At 42.3% G+C, this 22,923-nt stretch overlaps 1 protein-coding gene across 1 annotated transcript in view; it reads left to right on the plus strand.

Annotated features, from left to right (window-relative positions):
• The first annotated feature begins 5,129 nt into the window (after nt 1-5,129).
• Nucleotides 5,130-22,923, plus strand: part of LOC144497779 (zinc finger protein 644-like) — a 126,170-nt gene continuing 108,376 nt past the window's right edge. The window contains exon 1 of the mRNA XM_078219216.1: nt 5,130-5,551. The gene's annotated coding sequence lies outside the window, so the exon portion shown is untranslated. The remainder of the gene's footprint in view (nt 5,552-22,923) is intronic.

Raw genomic sequence — 22,923 nt, forward strand, 5'->3', positions numbered from 1 at the left:
GAGCAATCACATTGCTGGGATTGTCCTGTAGGCCCCCTAACAGTCCGAGAGAAATAGAAGAGCAGATATGTAGGCAAATTTCAGAGAAGTGTAAAAGTAATAGGGTAGTGATGTTGGGGGATTTCAACATCCCCACATTAACTGGAGTAGCCATAATGTGAAAGGTTTAGAGGGAGCGGAAGTCTTAAGAAGTGCCCCAGGATAGAATGTAGAAGGTCCTACAAGAGAGGGGGCAGCCAGGACTTAATTTTAAGTAACAAAGCCAGGCAAGTGGGCCAAAAGGCCTTTTCTGTGCTGTATACCTCTATGGCTCTAAAACCTGTTACCTCTCTAACTTCTGACGAAAAGTGTCCCTCCTGCAGACATTTTACTCTGAACCATGTTTTTTTTTGCTTTTATTCCAATTCAATCAAATGAAAGCATTTGGCATACTTGGTTTCATTGGTCAGAACATGGAATACAGGAGTTGGGACGTCCTGTCGAAGTTAATAGTAAGGCCATACTTGGAATACTGTGTACAGTTCTGGTCACCCTATTATAGAAAGGATATTATTAAACTAGAAAGAGTGCAGAAAAGATTTACTAGGATGCCACTGTGACTTATGGTTTGGGTTATAAGGAGAGGCTGGATAGACTGGGACTTTTTTCCCTGGAGGGTAGGAGGCTTAGGGGTGATTTTATAGAAGTCTATAAAACTATGAGGGGCATAGATAAGGTAGATAGTCAACATCTTTTCCCAAAGGTAGGGGAGTCTAAAACTAAAGGACATAGGTTGGAGATGCGAGGAGAAAAATACAAAAGGGTCCAGAGGAGCAATTTATTCCACTCAGAGGGTGGTGAGTGTCTGGAAATGAGCTGCCAGAGGCAGTAGTAGAGGTGGGTACAATTTTGTCTTTAAAAAAGCATTTAGACAGTGACATGAGTAAAATGGGTATGGAGGGATATGGGCCAAATGCGGGCAATTGGGATTAGCTTAGTGGGAAAAACTGGGCGGCATAGACAAGTTGGGCCGAAGGGCCTGTTTCCATGCTGTAAACCTCTACACAACTATAAATCAAGTCCAATTCAGAGTCTCAACAAGTCGAGACATTCCTGATCCAAGCTGACAAGACAGAGCTCTCACCTCCTGTCTTGAGCTTGATCTACATGATCCAAGCTGATTGGAGTAGGCATAGCTCCTCCTCCAAGGCTTGATCTCATTTGCATCTTAGCCAAAAGGCCGAGATGCCGCTTTTAAAAATTGCTTCAAATGAAGGTAAAATGTAACCGAATGACTTCAACCAAGCACAGCATGTCGATACTACACTTGATCTTAGCCAATATGCATGTAGAATTGGGCTCTGCTTCAGGGCAGCCTTTGTGCTGCATAAAGTTCTATCATCAATAAATATCTTTTGTTCTTAACAAAGCCTGAAATCTATTGACGACACCATAACAGCCAAAACATCACAAAAGGTAATTGATCTGAAATGTTAACTGCTTCTCTCTCCACCGATGCTGTTTGACCTGCTAATTTCCGCCCCCCCCAACGTTTTGTGTCATTTCACAGCTCCAGCATCCACTATTTTTTCATTTGTCCCACTGCCTCTTTCCACTCTCATTGTAGTAGAATCATACAGTGCAGAAGGAGGCCATACAGCCCATCGAGTCTGCACCGACCACAATCCCACCCAGGCCCTATCCCATAACCTCATGCATTTAGCCTAGCTAGTCCCCCTGACACTAAGGGCAATTTAGCATGGCCAATCCACCTAACCTGCACATCTTTGGACTGTGGGAAGAAACCGGAACTCCTGGAGGAAACCCACGCAGACACGGGGAGAATGTGCAAAACTCCACACAGGCAGTGACCCAGGCCGGGAATTGAACCCCAGGTCCTTGGCGCTGTAAGGCAACAGTGCTAACCACTGTGCCACTGTGTCTCCATTCCAAATCTGTTTCAGTTACTAGCTCTGATAGGCAGCAACATCTTCCTCCTCTCAACCTTCTACAGTCCAAAGAGCTACTGCAACCTAAAAGTTGATGTCCTCTTTTTGCTTCCAGTTTACCTCTGCCCAGAGAAAGCCGATGTTGTCAAATTCCTGGCTTCAATCTGGGAACTGCTGTTTTACTTTAAAGTGCTTACTGCCTTTATGTACTTTAATGTATTTACTACAATTTATCATGATAGTAAAAGGCCTATTTAACCACAATACACCATTTCCAAAGCCTCAATATCACCCACCATATGAAGAGAAAACTAATCACAGCATTCTAGCTGAAGCCTAAGGTCATTTACATGGACAAAATAATCAGCTTTTAAATCTTGTATTTTAAAAAATTCATTCACAAGATGTTGGCATCACTGGCAAGACAAGCAGTTATTGTCCATCCCTAATTGCCTTTAAGATACAACTAAGTAGGTTGCTAAGCAGTTTCAGAGGACCATTAAGAGTCAACACATCTGGGTCTGGAGTCATATATGGGCCAGAGTAAATAGGAGAACAGATGAAATTTTTACAACAATCCAAGAGTTTCATAGTCACTATTACTGATACTAGTTTTTTCTCCCAAAATTTAATTAATTAACTGAATTTAGATTCCCCAGCCATCATGGTGTGATTTGAACTCATGTCTCCAGATCGTTAGTCTAGGCCTCTGGATTACTAGTCTGGTAACATAATCATTATTGTCACCATACCCTGTTGTGCTGTAAACGTACCCCCTAAACTCTAGCTATAAAATATAGCATTTGTCATCAACCTCTGGAAAAGGTGCCACGGTGGCACAGCGGTTAGCACTGCTGTCTCACAGCGCCAGGGATCCAGGTTCAATTCCAGCCTCGGGTAACTGTCTATGTGGAATTTCCACTTTCTTCCCATGTCTGTGTGGGGTTTCTTTCAGGTGCTTGGGTTTCTTCCCACTGGATTGGCCATGCTAAATTGTCCCTTAGTGTCCCACGGTGTGTAGGTTAGATGGATTAGCCATGGTAAATGTGCGGGGTTACAGGGATAGGGCAGGAGATAGGGCCTGGGTAAGACACTCTGTCAGAGAGTAAGTGCAGACTCAATGGGCCGAATGACCTCCTTCTGCACTGTAGGAATTCTAAACTCCATGCACTTAGATTTGTAATAGAATGACCAGATCCCTTTCTCTGCTTGCTTTACTCCTTTTCCCTGAAAGCTTTTTTGCACATTTAGCATCTACTCTGCTCACGTGCATAACACTGCACTTTTCAAAACCAAGCAACATTTCAAAGTCAAGCAGCATCTAAATTTTCTACTTTTGTATATATGGATTTATCATCTGCAAATTTGCAGATCATCCCGCCATACCTACGTCTGGAACATTAATAAAAATAGTAAATAGCAATTGTCCTAATACTGATCACTGTGATTGGTGACAGGTCTCCAGCCAGATCCCAATAAATCTATAACCACTTTTTGCCAATGGCTTTCAGCCGGTTTTCGACTCAAGAGAGCAGTGGATTGCCACTAAACCCAAGGCATCAATCATTTTGGGAGGCTTCTTATAAATTACCTTCTCCAAAGCTTGATAATGTTTACCTCATTCGCTATCTTGACAACTTCTTCAAAAAATAATCAAATTATTAAGACAGCACCTCCTCTTCTGAAGCCATGCCTAATCATCCCTCAGCATCTTCCTTATTACTGATGTCAGACTAATGGACCTGTAGGACCCAGAATTATCTTATTCTCCCTTATTAAAGATGGGAACCACGTTAGCCTTCTTCCACTCTTGGGGTGGGGGGATGATTTGGGGAATACTGGAGGCTGGAAGAAAAAAGCCTGTTCCTCAAGCAAATGGCTCACACAGCACCTTTTCCATTTCCTTGAGAACTGTTGGATGGATATCATTTTGATTAGCTACCCAACATAATTTAAGGTTCCTAACTCTAAAACAATACTATTTTTATTGTTAACATTATTAAATTCTGTTTGTTGAGCAACATCTTCAAGATGAAGATTGATGCAAGGTACTAATTTAATATTTCTGTCATCCCAAGACACCTTTGTAACCTGTCCTCATAGTTTCCTTCAATGTAACAATATGATAGACTCTTCACAGTTACTGGAAAAGCTTTTCCCATTACCACCACAGTTGTCCACAATCTTCTTTTCCATTAACCATTTAGCTGATTTTAGTGACGATTTGGAAATGCGTTTGAATTATTTTAGTTCTAGAAATTTCCATTTAAAATGACAGTGCTGTCCCTCACTGCTGAAACTTGGTCAACATCTGTGAAGTCATTTGTTGCTTCCATCATGTAAAATGCTGCTAAGCATGGAAGCAATTCATCCATTTTCTGAAAAAATTATGAAAACAGTATCATCCTTTAATGGGCTATGTTCTGTAAAAACACAATAACCAAAGCAAGGCTTAAAAATAACCCTTTAAAAAAAAATTGAGTACGTTAATGAAAGATGCTGAACAGATCAATACGAATTATGTGTTTGAGATAGAGTTGCCATGAGAATGGAGAAGTTATGGAATTTTGAGAGAAACCTTGCCTAAATTGTAGATGGGCAGTTAACAATTCTTGAAGATGTCCTGTCCAGCAGCTATAAAGGCAGAAGTCATTGAGTCAGCAGTAAATAGTTCCCTGCATATTAATTAAGGTGCCCTTTGTCAGAGCTTCTATATAAAATGTGCATACCACTAGCAACAGAAAAGCAACGACCTTCCTTCCCATGTGTAATGATGTCAGATTGATTTGTTTAAAAGAACGCGGGGCATGCCAGACCTGGATGTTTATTATATATGAACTTAAAATTTGATGTGGCCTCTTCTCCTGAAGGCCTGTTCCCCCAGCGTCCCATGGGGAACTGGCCCAGTTGGCCATCACATATTATTTTCCTCGCAGCGTCGAGTTGCCTTCCATTTTGACACCTGATTTGGTAGAGTTTATTGCCATTTTCTTTGGGCAGGAGGAGCCCAAGCCCCAGGGGTATTGTGTGTGTGGGTGTGTGTCAGTGAAAAGCCAGAGGATTCTGTTCGCTCTCTCTCTCTCTCTCACCTGGTCAGGAAGCCGCCACCATTTCCATGCTTCCCCAGCTGCCACTTTAAAAACAAACGGCCGAGAGAAGGCGTCCGCGAGGGAGGGCGCTTCCACTGGCGGCCGGAGGGGGGGTGTTTGGAAAGCACGCACTTGGCGGGGGACAAAGGATTCCGTCTCCCGCATTTGTGACAGGAAACCGACACCCCCCCTCCCGCACCCCCCTTTCCAACCACCCACCCAGCCCGTCCGGTGCCGGAGAGGAGGGCATCCCGACGGCCGGCCCCTCGCCGCCCATTCTTTCCACACCACCACCACCATCTTTCTCTCTCACTCCCTCCCCTCTGTATCACTCACTCCTCCCCCCCCCACCTTCCTCTTTCACTCACTCTCTCCTCCCCCCTCACTCACTCACTCCCTCCCGCCTTCAACCATCTCCGGGCACAATAGCGAGCAAAATGGCGGCGGTGGCTGGATGGATGGAGGACGAGCGCTGACAATAAAACCCGGCCCGCCGCTCTTCCGCGCACTTCCCTTGTGCCAAAAAAAATAAAGGTACGTTGCGTGTCGCAGTAAAGCTCACCGAGAGTGTGGTGGTGGTGGCGGGGTGTGTTTGTGTGTGTGTGGGGGGTGATCGGTTGGAGTTTTGTCTTGTATTTTGCCTGCCATCCATTCCCAATTCCTTCCCCTCTCTCCAGCTTGTTGGCTGTTGGGTTGTGGTTTGGACCCAGCCAGCTCGACAGCGTGACAGGCAATTCAGGCGGGACGGCACAGCACACTCTGCTTCCATGTCTTCCTCTGCCACGCAACATGACATCTCCGACCAATTCTTGCTCCCCACACCCCCCTTCCCCTCCCAATCTTGGGTGGGTTTTATCATTCTCTTTCCCACCACCCCCCAACAGCAACAACAGAAAAGTTGGGTTTCCCCCTTTTTCCCCCATCCAATGTAATTTTTTTGAGCTTTGTGCAGTTCTTTTATTTTTTGAATAGGTTCTGCACTGCAACTCTGCACACACACACTTAAAGTGAACACTGGCATTGATTCTAGGCAAAATGGGGGAAAGCATGCCAGCAGTGTTGTAGGAATTGAAAGGAACTGCAGTGTACTTCAAAGCTCCTACTCTGCCTCCAGCATGGACTGCTGGTCTTGAAATTTGCCCGAATATTTAATCTGCATGGTGTTTGGTGGCTTTTGTCACCAAAGAGTAGATTCAAGTCCAATGATGTACAATACCATTAATCTTTGGATTCTTGTATGTAAGACAATTGAAGTTATTTTTAAAATGCCATTGAACAGCCATTAACCTACAATGGATCTGTCTAGAAGATATGAAGCATCTTGTCAGAAATTTATGTTTTTAAGTCCTTACAATTTCTAAACTGTTGTAAATTATGCATTGATGCTATTTTCTTTTTGGTGTGCTCAATTGTAATTTATAATTCAGTCCTTGAAATGCAGAGTGCTAAAAAGTTTGCAACCAGTACTAAGCTGGTTGCGTGACAATGGCTGCAGAATGATGTAGTTTTCAAGTTTTAGTTGTGATTATAGAACATCAAATACAAAGGTGTGAAACTCTCTTGTCTTGGTTGCTGAGAATGGGTACTGCATGCTGTTTATTTTTACTGGTTTGGTCCAGAATGTGTGCTTGATAATGTTTCAAAATGCCCTCAACAGTTTAGAGCAAACTTGCATTTCTCTTAAGTCTGTTTACACCCATCCAATGAACTGCCTTTGAATTGCAGTAACTGTCGTGTAGGCAAATGCAGCCTCCAATTGTACAGAGCAAGGTCCCACAAAATGAATGAATGACTGTTTAATTTGTCTGATGATGGTTGAGAGAGAATTCTTGGCCATTCTGCATTGTATTGTGGAACAAATTCAACCCGTCTTGGATCGGCATTGGTTTTCAATGTTTCATTTTATGTGCTTTGTCTGGTCTGATCTACTTGAATTTCACTTACTAGAGCAAGATTCTTTTTGAAGCCAACTAGGGATGCTTCACCTGCTTGATGTGGCACCTTGTTTGTAGTTGATGAAGTAATCACAATTACGTTCACCGTAGAATACTTCAAATATTTGCAAGCAATGTTTGGCCAGGGAGTTGGGCAAATACTCATTTAAAAGCCCCAATGATGATTGGTTTCCAGTATAAGCAGTCTTGCACGCTTCCTTAGTGTGCAATTTTGTAGCTGTTTCAGTTAATATTTAGTTAAAATTCTAATCTTGTCATTAAAAGTTGCGAGCTGGATTTCTATTATGAATAATGCACAATTTCACCATCTAGTTAAAACTTAACTGTTTTGCTTCATGAATGTTGATAGCAAAGTTCTTCAAGGTGAAGATGACCAAGATTCTTCCCAACTTCTGATTATAGAGAACTAGAAAGAGCTGTTCTGTACACCATATAATAGCTTTCCATTAGTGTAATGTGTGAATGTTTATGTGAATCTTTGCAGGTCATTGCATCAGGTCTAAACCAATACAACTTTGATAGATATGCACAACTGCCAAATCTTTGTATCATTTTTAGTTGAATAATTTGGGCATTCCTTCTGCAACTTAACTCACTTGCCAAAGTGAATCGTCTATGGATAGCTTGAGTCGAGGGTGCACTCTCATGGCAATCAAGGAAGTTTTACAAGGACACTAAAGGCTTCACTTAGAGGAATTTGAGTCCTGAGAGAAGCTAGCTCAGGATCATTACACCGAGCACAAGCAATTTTTAAAAAAGTGTGGCCTCCTTCAAAAGTATGCACATTAGAGGCAGAGGGAAATGCAAGAAGAAATCCCAAGCCAGTAACTGGGGTGTTTGATAGGGTTCTGGTAGGTAGATAGTGACAGCCAATGCCGATCTGCGCCGGGAAGGTTCTGCTGCAAGTAGGGTATCACAGATGAATGAGTTTTGGATGAGTTACTGGCTTGGGATTTCTTCTTGCGTTTCGCTCTGCCTGTGTTTCTCTCAGCCTCTAATGTGCATACTTTTGAAGGTGGCCACACTTTTTAAAAATAAAATTGCTTGTGCTCGGTGTAATGATCCTGAGCTAGCTTCTCTCAGGACTCAAATTCCTCTAAGTGAAGCCTTTAGTGTCCTTGTAAGACTTCCTTGATTGCCATGAGAGTGCATCCTAGACTCAAGCTATCCATAGACGATTCACTTTGGTAAGTGAGCAAAGTTGCAGAAGTAAGGAATGCCCGAATTATTCAACTAAAAATGATACAAAGACTTGGCAGTTGTGCATATCTATCAAAGTTGTATTGGTTTAGACCTGATGCAATGACCTGCAAAGATTCACATAAACATTCACACATTACACTGTGATGGAAAGCTATTATATGGTGTATGAAACAGTTTTTTCTAGTTCTTTATAATCAGAAGAATCTTGTGAAGCTGAATCTATGATTTAAAACCTTTTAGCATAATTAAACTTCATTGCCTTTTGAATTTGATTTACTTGAAAGTAATTTGGCCCATATTTGCACTGTAGAGTCGTGTGTGCAGAGTTTGCACGTTTTTCCCTGTGTCTGCATGCGTTTCCTCCCACAATCTGAACGATGTGCTGGTTAAGTGCATTGATCCAAAACGGTGCCGGAGTGTGGCACTAGGGGAATTTCACAGTAACTTCATTACAGTGTTAATGTAAACCTTACCTGTGACAAATAAACTTTTTTGTAGGAACATGTTATAAGTTACTTTGCCCATGGGGTAGGTGTTTCTTTAATGGCTTGGATTTTGCCATTGGTGGTGATAGAGAAACTCGGTGTTCGTTGTCATGCTTGAAACTGATGACAATTCCTGGAGTCTACATATGCACAGTTAAAGGCAGAAATCCAGCCAGAAATTGAAATGACAACTTCCCCTTATAAAGAGTTAGTTTCATTTTAAAAGCCATTGGAAAGTTAAACCGTGAATGAGGTGTAATTTGATTTTTAATAATTTTTCTGGCTCTATAAAAAAAAATTCTCTTTTTGAAATCATAATTCCAAAACATATGTGCATGTCCCAACCATTTATTTTGCTTCCTGTAAAATGATATTAAATGTAAAAGATAATGGTTAATGCATTATAAGGAAAATCCAGCATGGATTTGTTAAGGGCACATTGTGTTTAACTTGAGCTTTTTGAGAGGTAGAGGAGAGTGCTGATGAGGGTTATGTGGTTGATATGGTGTACATGGACTTTCAAATGACATTTGAAGTGTCATGTAGACTTGCCAACAAAGTTGATGTTCATGGACTAAAAGGGATGGTGGCAGCACGGATGTAGAATTGGGTAAGTGACAGAAAACTGAGCATATTTTTGGCCTGGAGGGTGGTATAGATTGTAGAGTTCCCCATGGATTGGTACCAGATCCATTGCTTTACTTGAGTTATATTAATGACTTAGATTTGGGTATGTAGGCAGGACACAATTTCAAAATTTGCAGATGACATAAAACTTGGGGACATAGTGAACTTTGAGGGGGATGACAGACTTCAAGAGGACATAGACAGTCCGATAGAATGGGCACGCATACTTGATAAAATTTAATGCTGAGAGGTGTGAAGAAATGGATTTTGGTCAGAAGAATGAGAAGAGGCAGTATATGATAAAGGGTTATGATCCTTGGCCAAGCCTCCAAACTGTTGCTAAGATCTGGTTAGGGACCATAATTTTTTGTTTAAAGTAGACGAAGATTGAGACTCAAGACACTTGCTCATGGAATAAAGCCACAAGATTCCACTGGTTTTGAGAAAGCAAAAATAAACTTGACTATACAAGGTCAAAAAAAAGAATTCACAATGATATATCGTATACTTGAACATTCCGGGAAGGATAATTAGGTAAACTATGGCTGAACACATTCCACAATAAATGACAGATGCGATCAAGACAGAGTCCACAAATTTCTCAACAACCCACCCAGACGTCAGTAACACTGAGTAAACCAATCTCATAGAAACTCCGTCTCCCTATTATGAGAGGTTCCAGTCTTCACCTTTAAAGACCTAACCTTAGAATTCTCACAAAGTCACTCCAACTCGACAGCATCAACAATGGTCCACCTCACAGGGTTTTAGTCTCAATTCCCTGGATTCCAGAATCTGCACTCAAGCACCAACCCACAAGCACAGATTCAACTCCTAGGTCACACTAAGTAGAATACTACTGCTCAAACGGGGTACCTTTGCCTTAATGGCCCGCAACATGGTACTATAGTTAGCCAACTTTGGCTGTCTTGGATCTTTAAGGCTTCCCCTGAGCCCTCATCAATGCCGTAATTCAGGCAGCATCATCAATGGCCCAACTTACAGTTTTTAAATCTTGTCTCCTGAGATTCTGCTCCCCTGAATTCCTGAGTGCATACTTAAGCACCAACAAACGAGCACAATTTTAGATTTTCAGCTGCCCTGAGCAGGACACGGCTGCTTCAAAAGCGTACTTTTGCTCTAAAGGTCTGCAGCATAGAGTTGGGGTAATCTTTGGCTGTCTTATTCATTTAAACTCTGCATCCCACAGCTCTTTTGCTGTTGGGAGCCTGTGTCTCTGCTCCTCTCGTTTTAAATGAACTGGGACTATTTCCTGTCCCTGTCTCCTTTCTGGGACACTTCCTTTGAGACCTTTTCCTATCCCCTACCGGGACACTAGTCTTCTGTGGCGCTCTGCTCCTGGTCACCTCATCTGAGTTTTCACATCTTTATTTGTTCCTATTTTATGTGCAGAACACAGAACTTACACTGCAAAACTGTACAGGTGTAGCCCACTCCCAGTCTGGGAGTTGAAGATTCCATCCCTGTTCTCAACTCCAAGGTAAGGATAATTTTCATATCAGAATCATAGAATCTCTACAGTGCAGAAGAGGCCATTCAGCCCATTGCATCTGCACTGACTCTGTGACTGAGTATCTTACTCGGGCCCTATCCCAGTAACCCCACACATTCACCATGGCTAATCCATCTAACCTACATATCTTGTGATACTAAGGGCCAATTTAGTATGGCCAATCCACCTAACCTGTACAACTTTGGACTGTGGGAGGAAACTGGAGCATCCAGAGGAAACCCCCACAGAGACGGGGAGAACGTGCAAATTCCACACAGACAGCAAGGCCAGAATTGAACCCAGGTCCCTGGAACTGTGAGGCAGTAGTGCTAGCCACTGCGAAATTCTAAAGGAGAGGTGATGAAACGGAGTCTTGGGATTTATATGCACAAAATGGTTACCCAGGAAAAGTTAGAATTAAAACTACTTCCACCTCTTGGCTAACTATAGTACCAACCTATCCAGGTGTCTGAAAAACAATACTTTTAAAAAGGCGTGAAACCTCTAAATGTTGGTGCTCAGAGAGACTTTGATGTATTTGAACAAGTAATGCAAAGTTAGTATGCAGGTACAGCAAACAATTAAGAATACTGAAGTACAAGAACAAAAGTCTTTCTATAATTGTTACAGAGCTTTGGTAAGACCAGATCTGGAATATTGTGTGCAGTTGACCTTTGTGTTTAAGAAAGGCTTTATTTGCATTTGAGAATACCAGATTGGTTGTCCTTTGGTGAATGGTTGAATGTATTGGGCCTATGCTTTCTGGGTTTTAGAAGAATGAGAGGTGATTTCATTGAAAGATACAAGAAAGGGTTTAACAGTGTAGACACTGAGATGGTTTCCCCTGGGTGGGGAAATGAGAAATGGGGGCATAGTCTCTTGATAAGGATCAATCATTTAGCACTGAGGTGAGAACTCTATGCTTTATTACAGTATGATTCTACCTTCTCTTTGTGTAAGTTGTAGTCTGTTTCCAGCCACGTGGATAAGTGGCCACAAGTGGCTTGTGTTGAATGTATTGGAAATATACACTACCATCGTTTCAAAGAGATGGCACTTGCTGATTTGGGTGCCATTGGTTAATAGAATTTAAATTTTATGCAACCTTTTGGAACTGTGCAGCATAAAGGGGAGTTATCTCCGTTCTAATATTTCTCTAGGCTTGAATGATTTTTTACTGAGACGAATGCAGCACTCTTCTCTCCTTTAATGTATGAGGATACTATTGGACATATTGTGCTTTGGGAATGTCAAAAGCTTTTGTAAAGGACAAAAATATTTTGTTTCTTTACCTTAATAGAAATTTGTACGCACTCTTACAATTATTAATCTTTGATTTACTGGGGTTGTGCTTCTATCCAGAAATTAAACATCGTAATCTTAAAGGGATAGTCCTACTTGAGTCCACCTCAGCAGCAGATTAATACATCATTATGAAGCTATATACATTTTACTTAAGTGATGTTTTAAACGGCTTAATGTGGTCTACCAATTTAGCCACCATCTTGTCATTCTAAACCTGTTAATATCCTTCAATCTACATAAGATGATGGATATGTAGTAAATTAAATCCACTGGAGCTTTGGTAACTTCATATGGTACACCTTTGCTGACAGCTGAAGAGACCGATCTGTTTGAAGCAAGTTCTGCCAGAAGTGTGGCATCTGAAGTCGTTATTGGGTGTCACTGTGGCTTGTTCTTGGTGTTGCCTATTGTCAAACCATTGTAGCCACTGATCATCATGGTTGCAAGTGCTGGCCCACAGGTGATATTTTCATCGGTTAGTGTCTTCCTGGGCACAAGAATAGATGTTTAGGGTCTTCATGTCAGGCATACAAGCATCCTTGAAGCGGAGCTTTGGGCGTCCAGCTGGCCATCTGGCTCTGGCTACCTTGCCATACAGAAAATTCCTTGGGTGGAACATGGTCGCCTATCTGTAAATTTACCTGAGCTAGTGAAGTTACCTCTGTTTGATGATTGTCACCATACTTTGGAGACTTGTCTCTCAGAGGACTGCTGTATTTGCGATATCTTTTCACGAGATGCCCAGAATGCACTACAAACAGCGAAGTTGAATGCTGTTGAGCTTTCTTGATAGCTGTAAGCTGTCCATTTTTCACAGCCATACAATGAAGTGCTGAGAACACGGGCCTCATACACCAGCTCTTGGCCCTAAGATTTGGCTTGATGATATTCCATGCGCATTTTGTGAATTGGCCAAAGGTGGCTGCTTTCCCAAGAGGTCTGCATTGAGACAGATTGTCCGTCACATGGACCGAAGGTAGCTGAATTTTCTAATCTCTTCCAGTGGGGTGCTATCTTGTGTGATTGGGTTGGAGACATGACACCCTGTCCTATAACCATAGTTTTCTTGACATTTATAGTTTAATGGAGAACTAGTTACTGGCGTGAGAAAGACAACCCATGAGTCTTTGTAGATGGGTATTCCTGTTCGTGGCTAGTGCAACATCAGCATAGAGTTCTCTGAACAAGATGTGCTGTATTTTATTTTCTATTCTAAGCCTAACCCACTGAAACACGATGTCTGCAGCATCCATACTTATCTGCAATGGACACTGTACTTGCTTGGTGAGAGGTGTGGCATAGCACAGAAAAATAAGTTAACTGTGGCAAGAAGATGGCATTCAGCCTTGACTGGGAAGTCAACTATGTGTTTTAAAGGTGTTTTTATTCGATGAATTGACACGGTGGGAAAGTGAAGCTAGCTGATTTTAAAAACCAGAGCAGCTCTGTTCTTATTGGTGGGGCAGGTTCAAAGGACTGTATGACGAGCTCTAATTTCTTATAATAATATGAATATGCAAGTTACTGTATTAACCTTTTTCAAACAAAACATCAGTTTCTTCCCTACCCATTGTCTAAGCTGTCCTTTTCTGCTCTCGTAGAGTTAGTGACTCTTATTGGGTTATGGATCTGGTAACTTCAACTGGCCTTAGAGACCTTGCCCAGCAGCCATTCTTCAGGTGTGACCCGTGATGGCAGACTGTTCACCTAGTTATTGTAACCAAGCCCAATCCATTTTCCATATGTTTTCCAGCTGAAGTTCTGGGACAGTTTTTCGGAGTGGAAACTCTGGTGCTTTCCCTTTCCACTGAACCAGTTCTGGAGGTGGTAAACCCAGTGTTAGTGCCAAAATTACAGCATTTCAAATGAACTGAAATCCGCTAACAACACTCAGAATCAAATCAATGAGCTTCAAAAGCTCAGTCCCATAGAACTGATTCTTCTAGATGTTAAACTGCCAGTGGGCAGCACCACTTAAAATGCAGTCTCCCTGTGGATGGGCATTGCAAATTAGCCTTCTCCACAGTACTACACCAGTGCAAGTGTTTCAGAGGCAGAGAAGGTGCAAGGAAAGGAAATCTCAAGCCAGCAGCTCATCCAAAATTCAATCGTCTACAGCATCCTATCCTGTATATCGAACCTTCTGGGTGCAGATTGGTCTTAACAGTCACCTATATACCCAATGGAATGCTACCATACACCCCAGATGATGGATATGAAGTTTTACGTTTATTTATTAGTGTCACAAGTAGGCTGACATTAACACTGCAATGAAGTTTCATTTGCGGGGGAGGGGGCAGGGCAGGAGGGAGTGTGTGGAAAAATAGAATGAATAGGGATATGATGTTCCACAGGATTTTGAGGAACCAGAAAAGTAACTAGTAAATAGGACCTCAAAAGTGGTAATTTCTAGATTACTATCTCTAGTGGGTACAAAATAGGGGGAAGGAACAATTGAATGAGTGGCTGGAGAGATGGTGCATGAGGAAGGGCTTCAGATTTCTGAGACGTTGGAATTGATCCTGGGGAAGATGGAACTTGTACGTTGGTCCCAATTCTCTTTGGATGCAATGAATTGAAAAGATGGTTTCCTGGTGCTTTTAGGGAGGGTTTAAACTAACTTGCTAAGGGGATGGGAAGCAGGTCTAATATTAGAGAAGGAAAAAAGATGTGCAACAACAATTGGGAGAGACAATGCTGGAATAAGAAATAGTAAGGCATTAAGTGGGTTTGGTGTGAGAGAATGTAATAACATCTAAATTAGGTTTACTGTGTGTGTATGTGAAAACAGAGTGGCAAGTAGGCTGATGAGCTACAGGTACAGATAGCCAAATGGGATCTGATATTGTGATGGAAATTGAGACCTGGCTCGATAAAGGGCAGGACCCAGAACTACATAAAAATTAAGTCACTTGGACAAATGTGGATTAATTAAGAAAACAAGCATGGGTTGTTTTCTAATGGAGATGCAGTGGCAGAGGGATCCGGAGGCATCTGTGCACAAATCTTTGAAGGTGGCGGGGCAAGTTGAGGAATAAGTAAATAAGATATATGGGATCCTAGGCCAAATAAATAGGAGGAAGTCTCAACACCGGGTTAAAATCCCATAGGTTTATTTGGAACCACAAGCTTTCGGAGCGTTGCTCCTTCATCAGATGAGTGTCTGGTGATTCTATGATTCCACTTTAGGAAGGATGTGATGGCACTAGGGAGGGTGCAGAAAAGATTTATAAGGATGGTCCCAGGGAAGAGATTTTCAGTAATAAGATGGATTGATCAAGCTGGGCTGTTCTCTTCAGAGGAAAAGTTGAGGGGAGATTTAATCATGAGGAAACTGGGGAGAAGCTGTTCCTATTGACACAAGAATTGAAAACCAGAAAACTCTGATTTAAGGTGAATGGAGGAAAAGAACCAAAGGTGATGTACTGTATGTTGGAGAATTGGTGCTCGGAAGCACAGGGTTAAAAATAACAGAGCTTTATTTACGGTGGTATTCACTACATGATTGCTTCTTCTCTCTGGCATTTACCCTCTGCTAGCGACCTGTGATGTCACTTCCAGTGAATACCTGAATACATTGATACATATCCCAAGAACCAATATTAATACTTACTTATGCAACGGGTGGTTAAAATCTGGAACACACTGTCTGGGAGTTGTGGCAGATTTAGCTGTGGCTCAAGAGTATCTGATAATTACCTGAAGAGAAAACAAATTGCAGGCAAGGGCCACAGGAAGCAGGGAGTGGGACTAGCTGAGTTGGTCTTTTAGAGAGCTGGTACAGACACATTGGATCAAATAGCCTCCTGTGCTGTAATCATTCTATGGTTCTTTTCAGCTTATTGATTCAAGCAGTAACATGAGAAAAGCATTTGAAAAAGGAATCGGCTTTTCTATAAGCCATTATCTTTTCCACGATTGTCAAACTGCTACTTCGAAAAATGAAATTGGTGCTGGAAGAACTCAGCAGGTCTGGCAGCATCTGTGGAGAGAGAAACAAGAGTTCAGTTTTGAGTTCAATATGACTTTTAGGACTGAATTCTGCTCCAGTTCTGAAGAAGTGTAAGGTTTGACTTGAAACATTGGCCAGAGTTTTAACCCTACCCCCAGTGGGTTCTGAGGCGAGAGTGGCATGGTGGCAATAGTGAGTTCAATTCCGGCCTCGGGTCGCTGTGTGGAATTTAAACATTCTCCCCGTGTCTATGTGAGTTTCCTCTGGGAGCCCTGGTTTCCTCCCACAGTCCAAAGTTGTGCGGGCTAGGTTGATTGGCCAGGATAAATTGCCCCTTGGTGTTGGGGGATTAGCAGGGTAAATACGTGGGATTAAAGGGATAGTGCCTGGGTGGGACTGTTGTCTGTGCAGGCTCGATGGGCTGAATGGTCTCATTCTGCACTATAGGGATTCTGCTCTGAGTGGGGTTGGGAGGGTGTAAAATTGCATGGACGAGCTTCCCATCTGGGGATCCTGCCCAACCCAGATGCAGTTTCATGGTAGGGTGGACAGGGTCTCGGACCTGAAGCCCACACGTGCCACTATTTTAAACAAACCCCCCCCCCCCCCCTCCCCCTTCAATTTTTAGGCCGGTTGGAACAGCTCTGGGTCTCCCTCCCGTGCCTGGTACTTGAGGTAAGTCATGGCACTTAGCCTCCGCCATGACACTGCAGTATCACTTCTAGCCACTGCAATACCACTTCTAGCCACTGATGTGTTGGGTCTGGGGTGATTGGCTGTCAGCCCTCCAAGGCAGGGCTGCTTACAAGGGTGGATGGAAGTCCCACTTGTTGTCATTTATTGCTCAATTGAGTATGAAATGGCAGCGGGCTTGTCAGTTGATGGGATGCATTCCCCACTGACTCAAAGGATGGTGAGTGTATGGCTCAGGCCATTCATTTTCTCTCTCTCACAGATGCAGCCAGACCTGCTGAATGTTTCCAGCACTTGGTTTTTATTTTAGATTGACTTTTAGAATCCTATTTCCTCCTGAATTCTAAAGCTATTCACTAGAATGCATATTGCAGTGGCTGTTGACAAGGCCTTTCGCACTACATACTTTTAATCCTGTCTTCTATTTTTCTCCAGTTGAAAAATGATTGGAGCCTGTAAAGGATGGACTTGATTTGCAGTTTCTCCTCACCACCTCTTCTACCCCTCCTCCTCTTTCACTTCCGCCCCCGCCCCCCCCACCCATGCAGTTCATTTGACTGTAAAAGCTTTCAAAGTCAAACTGTGAACTTTTCTTTCTTTCGTTGAAGTGTGAAAGAAACAACTCGTGCCCAATCATGCTCTCGGGATGACTAAAAATGGCTTTTTACAACTGAAGAATCACTTTTGCAGTATAATCGCTATTGTTAGATAGGCAAACACAATAGCACACTGTATAGCAATGTCCTAGAAATAAATGCAAGAACCTTTTTTCCTTTAGTTGATCTATTTTTAGCATAAGGGAGAAAATCAAGAAAGGGGAAAGAAGCCAAAAACATCAGGGTAATCCTTTCGAATATTGCCAAATCTTGATCAAACAAGTAAGAATCTAGCTGGACAAAGTTAAGACAACTGACAACTATTCAGACAATTTTCAGGCAGCACTTTTAGTGTCAGTTTTTTAAAAATGTAATTGAAAGTTTTCAGGATCACATTACTACCAAGCTTCTTTAGTGAATGGACTGTGCACTGTGTAATACTGCGAAAGTGCATATTTAAAATTGCGCATCACTGGAGTATTGTGAATCTCAAATATCTTTAAGCCGAGCATATGAAATAGCTGCTAAAATTAATTTCACTATGTACTATAAGTGCTATACAGTAAACCCCTGTCATTTGTGACCCCACCCCCCCATCACAAATTTGTTCACTTGTGCAAATGTATTTGTACATGTAATCCCAGTTCATGGCCCCAGAATCTACTCATCACAGTTTAGATTACTTTTCTCACAGAGGAAGCCATTTGTGGTTTCACGCATTGTGAGATTTCACAGGAAGGGAACCCCTGTGAATGGTGGGAGTTTACTGTATTATAATAATATTGAGTACATACATTCCTAAGTATCGCTGAAAGAAGAGACAGGTTGAAGCTTTTTGTTGTGCACTCATCAGGACATTCGTGAGAATGCAAAATATATTGTATAAGAGAGTGCTGATTGGTTGGCAAGTTAGGCATTGCCATGGTGAATGTACCAGTTAACTGATGACTGGTAGTTTGACTATTGGGATTTGTTTAAGTTCAAACCAGGCAGATAGACTCTTGATTGTTCAAGGCATTGCCCTGGGAAATGAAGCCAAGCATGGCTGTTGTCAACTCTGTTGTTTAGTTGAAATGGTGCAAAATGTGTACATGTTCTTTCTGTCTACAATATATAGGGCTCTCTTTATTAATTAATGCAGCTTCTAGCGTGCATAAATGTGCAATGATTTGGCGGCCTGACAATCTTCCGCTGATTGTCAGTGTAATTCTTGGAACACTCAGGATTGTTTCGCAAATGTTGTCCAATCCTGGAATCAATCGCATCTAATGTTGCACATGCTATATCAAATGAGCTGCTTGTGTTTGGGATGTATGCTTGCATACCCAGCATCATACTGTCTGAGATTCACTTATCAACGTAATAATCTGTATTTTTAAGCTTATTTATTAGCCGCAAGTAGGCTTACATTAACACTGCAATGAAGTTACTGTGAAAATCCCCTAGTCGCCACACTCCGGCATCTGTTTGGGTACACTGAAGGAGAATTTAGCACAGCCAATGCACCGAACTGGCACGTCTTTCAGACTGGGAGGAAACCCATGCAGACACAGGGAGAATGTACAGAATCCGCACAGACAGTGGCCCAAGCCAGGAATCGAACCAGGGTCCCTGGTGCTGTGAGGCAGTAATGCTAACCACTGTGCCGCCCGTATGAAGGGCAAAACGTCTTTTTGACTTGATAGCAACACCCTCTTAGTGGTGAACACCACTTGTGTTGCTACCACGTAGTTGCCGTGTGACATGGCTAGTTTCACTTGTTGCTCAAATTTTTGAGATGCCTTACCAGGGTAATTTTGGTAGACTGGGCACTTTTCAGGACCGAAAGTGGCGGCCCTTAGGCCTATTCATGAGTTTGCACACAGGATTGCTATTATCTTGCAGGGTGGCTTTGATGCACTTTATTTCGGAATCAAGCTTATACGGTGAGCAAGTTATGTAAGCCGTACGCCCCAAAGACTGGTGGATCATATCACATAATGTGCCCTTTCAGCGGTTCACAACAGACAAGATACTGACTGTACACAAATAGCCTGTATTTGCGAAACTAAAAGCCAGTGTCCAACGTTAAATTTTATTTTGCAGTTGAACAACATTTGCTATACAATCCTGAGTGTTCTGAGAACTACATTGACGATTTAAGATCATCAATCGGGCTCGCATTGTGGCACGCCTATGCCTCGAAGCTACAAATACACTGAGCCCTATTCTTTACATCAGAAAGAGCATGTACACAAACTGCACCTGTTTCAACTGAACAAAATAGGTGACAGCCATTCTCTGTTCATTCCCCAGGGCAATGCCTTGACCAATCAGAATCAACCAACCTGGTTTGAATTTAAACAAAGCATTATCGCTGTCAGTCATTTTATGGGCGGCACGGTGGCACAATGGTTAGCACTGCTGCCTCACAGATCCAGGGACCTGGTTTGATTCCCGGCTTGGGGCACTTTGTGTGGAGTCCGCACATTCTCCCCGTGTCCTCCAGGTGCTCCGGTTTCCTCCCACAGTCCAAAGGACGTGCTGGTTAGGTGTATTGGCCATGCTAAATTCTCCCTCGGTGTACCTGAACAGGTGCCGGAGTATGGCGGATTTTCACAATGGGCTGAATGGCCTAATTATGCTCCTATATCTTATGAACTTCCCTCAATGTCGTCAAGACAAAGGAGATTATCATCGACTTTAGGAGGCGTAAAGGAGATAATGCCCCTGTCTACATCAACGGGGATGAAGTAGAAAGGGTCGAGAGCTTCAAGTTTTTAGGTGTCCAGGTCACCAACAATCTGTCCTGGTTTTCTCGCTCTCGCGCGCCCGCCACCGCCATGACGACGACGACGCGAATGTAGCCCACTCCATAACGCACACCGGCCTCCCAACTGTTGACACTGTCTGCACGTCCCGCCTCGGCAAAGCAGCCAGCATAATTAAGGACCCCATGCACTCCGGACATTCTCTCTTCAGCCTTCTTCGTTCAGGAAAAAGATAAAAGTCTGAGGTCACGTACCAACCGACTCGCGAACAGCTTCTTCCCTGCTGCTGTTAGAATGGACTTACCTTGCATTAAGTTGATCTTTCTCTACACCCTAGCTATGACTGTAACACTACATTCTGCGCTCTCCCGTTTCCTTCTCAATGAACGGTATGCCTTGTCTGTAATAGCACGCAAGAAACAATACTTTTCACTGTTAATACATGTACATACAAGATATAGGAGCATAATTAGGCCATTCGGCCCATTGAGTCAGCTCCACCATTTGATCATGGCTGATATGCTCCTTCTCCCCATGACCCTCCAACCCATTACCAGTTTAAAAATCTGCCTAACTCCTCAAATTTAATCACTGTCCCAGCATCCACTGCACTTTGGGTAGCGAATTCCACAAATTCACAACCCTTTGGGAGAAGTAGTTTCTCCTCAACTCTGTTTCAGATTTGCTACCCCTTATCTTAAGACTATGACCTCTCGTCCCAGAATGCCCCAGAAGAGGAAGCGTCCACTCCATGCCTACTTTATCCATACCTTTTATCATCTTCTACACCTCAATTTGATCCCCCCTCATTCTTCTAAATTCCAGAGAGTATAGGCCTAAACTGTTCAATCTCTGTTCATATGACAAACCCCTCATCTCTGGAATCAATCTAGTGAACCTCCTCTGAACCGCCTCCAATGCAACTACATCTTTCCTCAAATAAGAGGACCAAAACTGTGCACAATACTGCAGGTACAGCCTCACCAATGCCTTGTATAGTTGCAATAATGCTTCCTTACCTTTATATTCTATTCCTTTAGCTATAAATGCGAACATTCCATTTGCTTTCTTTATTATCTGCTGTACCTGCATGCTAGCTTTCTGCGATTCATGAACGAAGACACCCAGATCCCTCTGCACCAGAGCACCCTGAAGACTCTCCCTATTTAGATAATAAGTCACCTTCCCATTTTTGCGACCAAAATGCATGACCTCACACTTATCCATGTTAAACTCCATCTGCCACATTTGGCCCACTCTCCTAACCTATCTATTTCCATTTGGTAAGGTTCTTATTTCCCCATTGCAACTTACTGTCCTGCCTGTTTTTGTGTCATCTGTAAATTTGGCTATAAAGCCTTCTATCCCTGTATCCAAGTCGTTAATATAGATTGTAAATAGCAGGGGCCCAAGGACCGAATCCTGTGACACTCCACTAGTTACTTCTGTCCATTAGTCAATCATCTATCCAAGGTAATAAATTACCCCAAATCCATGTGATCTAACCTTGTGAGTTAACCTTTTGTGCGGCACCTTATCAGACGTACCACATCTACAGGATCCCCATTATTCATTTTGCTTGTTACATCTTTGAAGAACTCTAGTAAATTAGCCAAACATGATTTGCCCTTCGTAAAACCATGCTGATGGATAGCGTTTTGACTTTCCAAATTTCCTGATATTGCTTCCTTGATTAATTCTAACACTTCCCCAACAACAAATGTTAAACTAACTGGTCTATAATTTCCCACATTTTGCCCCCTCCCTTTTTGAATAAGAGCATTACATTAGCATTTTTCCAATCCACTGGAACCTTCCCCATGGTGGTGGAGAAAGTGAATGTTTGTGGAGGAGGTGCCAATCAAGTGGGTTGCTTTGTTCGTGATGGTGTCAAACTTCTTGAGCATTGTTGGAGCTGTATTCAACCATGATTGAAAATAAACTATTTGTAGACTTTACATTTGATATTTGCATATGTAGTTATGGTATTCTAATGGAAATTTTTACTTGCCTATGTTATACCTGTGCAATTCAAAATATCTACAAAATTACAAAGTACCAATTTAAAAACAAAATAACTTGAACTATATTGAAGTTTTTTGGGAATCCTTTTGGAATGTTCAGAATATATATTTTTAGTGCACTAAAAGTTGTTTTTTGTGCTTTTAGCTCTGTTCTGTTATAGTCATCACACAACCCAGGCATTTACATAGTCTCTTCCTGGACTGAATTGAAGGGAGGGAGGAAGACCAGTAAGTGAATAAAAGGAAAGATGAATACAAAGCCTTGTTACCATGGACAATTAAGCTACAAATTTTAACAGAAACTCTAAAATACAAAGAGCAATGGACATGTGGTGTAAATTCTGTGTAATAATACAAGAACATGTCATTTAGCACAGCAATCTTTGTTCCTCATGAGCCTCTTCCCTCCATTCTTTCTCCCTTCTGCATACCTAGCTTTCCCTTTAAATGTATCTACAGTATTCATCTTCACTATTCTGTGAATGAGTTCACATTCGTTCTTTTCAGTTTAAATAATTTTTTTTCCGAATTCCTTATTAGTGACTAGCTTATATTCGTAGCTGCTAATTTTGGACTCTTGTTTCCCCACATCCCACCTCTTCCCCCAGCTCCCACATATTTTCTCTACATTACGCCATCAAATATTTTCATAATTTTAAAAGCCTCCATTAAGTCACCTTTCATCTTGGACAAGATTCTACCTAAAGAGCCTTAACTTGTTTGGTGCCACCTGTTAGCTGAGCTTACCGATTGCAGCTATCATCCTTGTAAATAAATAAATTATATATAGTGCTCCTATGTCT

The sequence above is a fragment of the Mustelus asterias genome, chromosome 8 (genome assembly GCF_964213995.1).
Source record: "Mustelus asterias chromosome 8, sMusAst1.hap1.1, whole genome shotgun sequence".
Classification (NCBI taxonomy): Eukaryota; Metazoa; Chordata; class Chondrichthyes; order Carcharhiniformes; family Triakidae; genus Mustelus; species Mustelus asterias.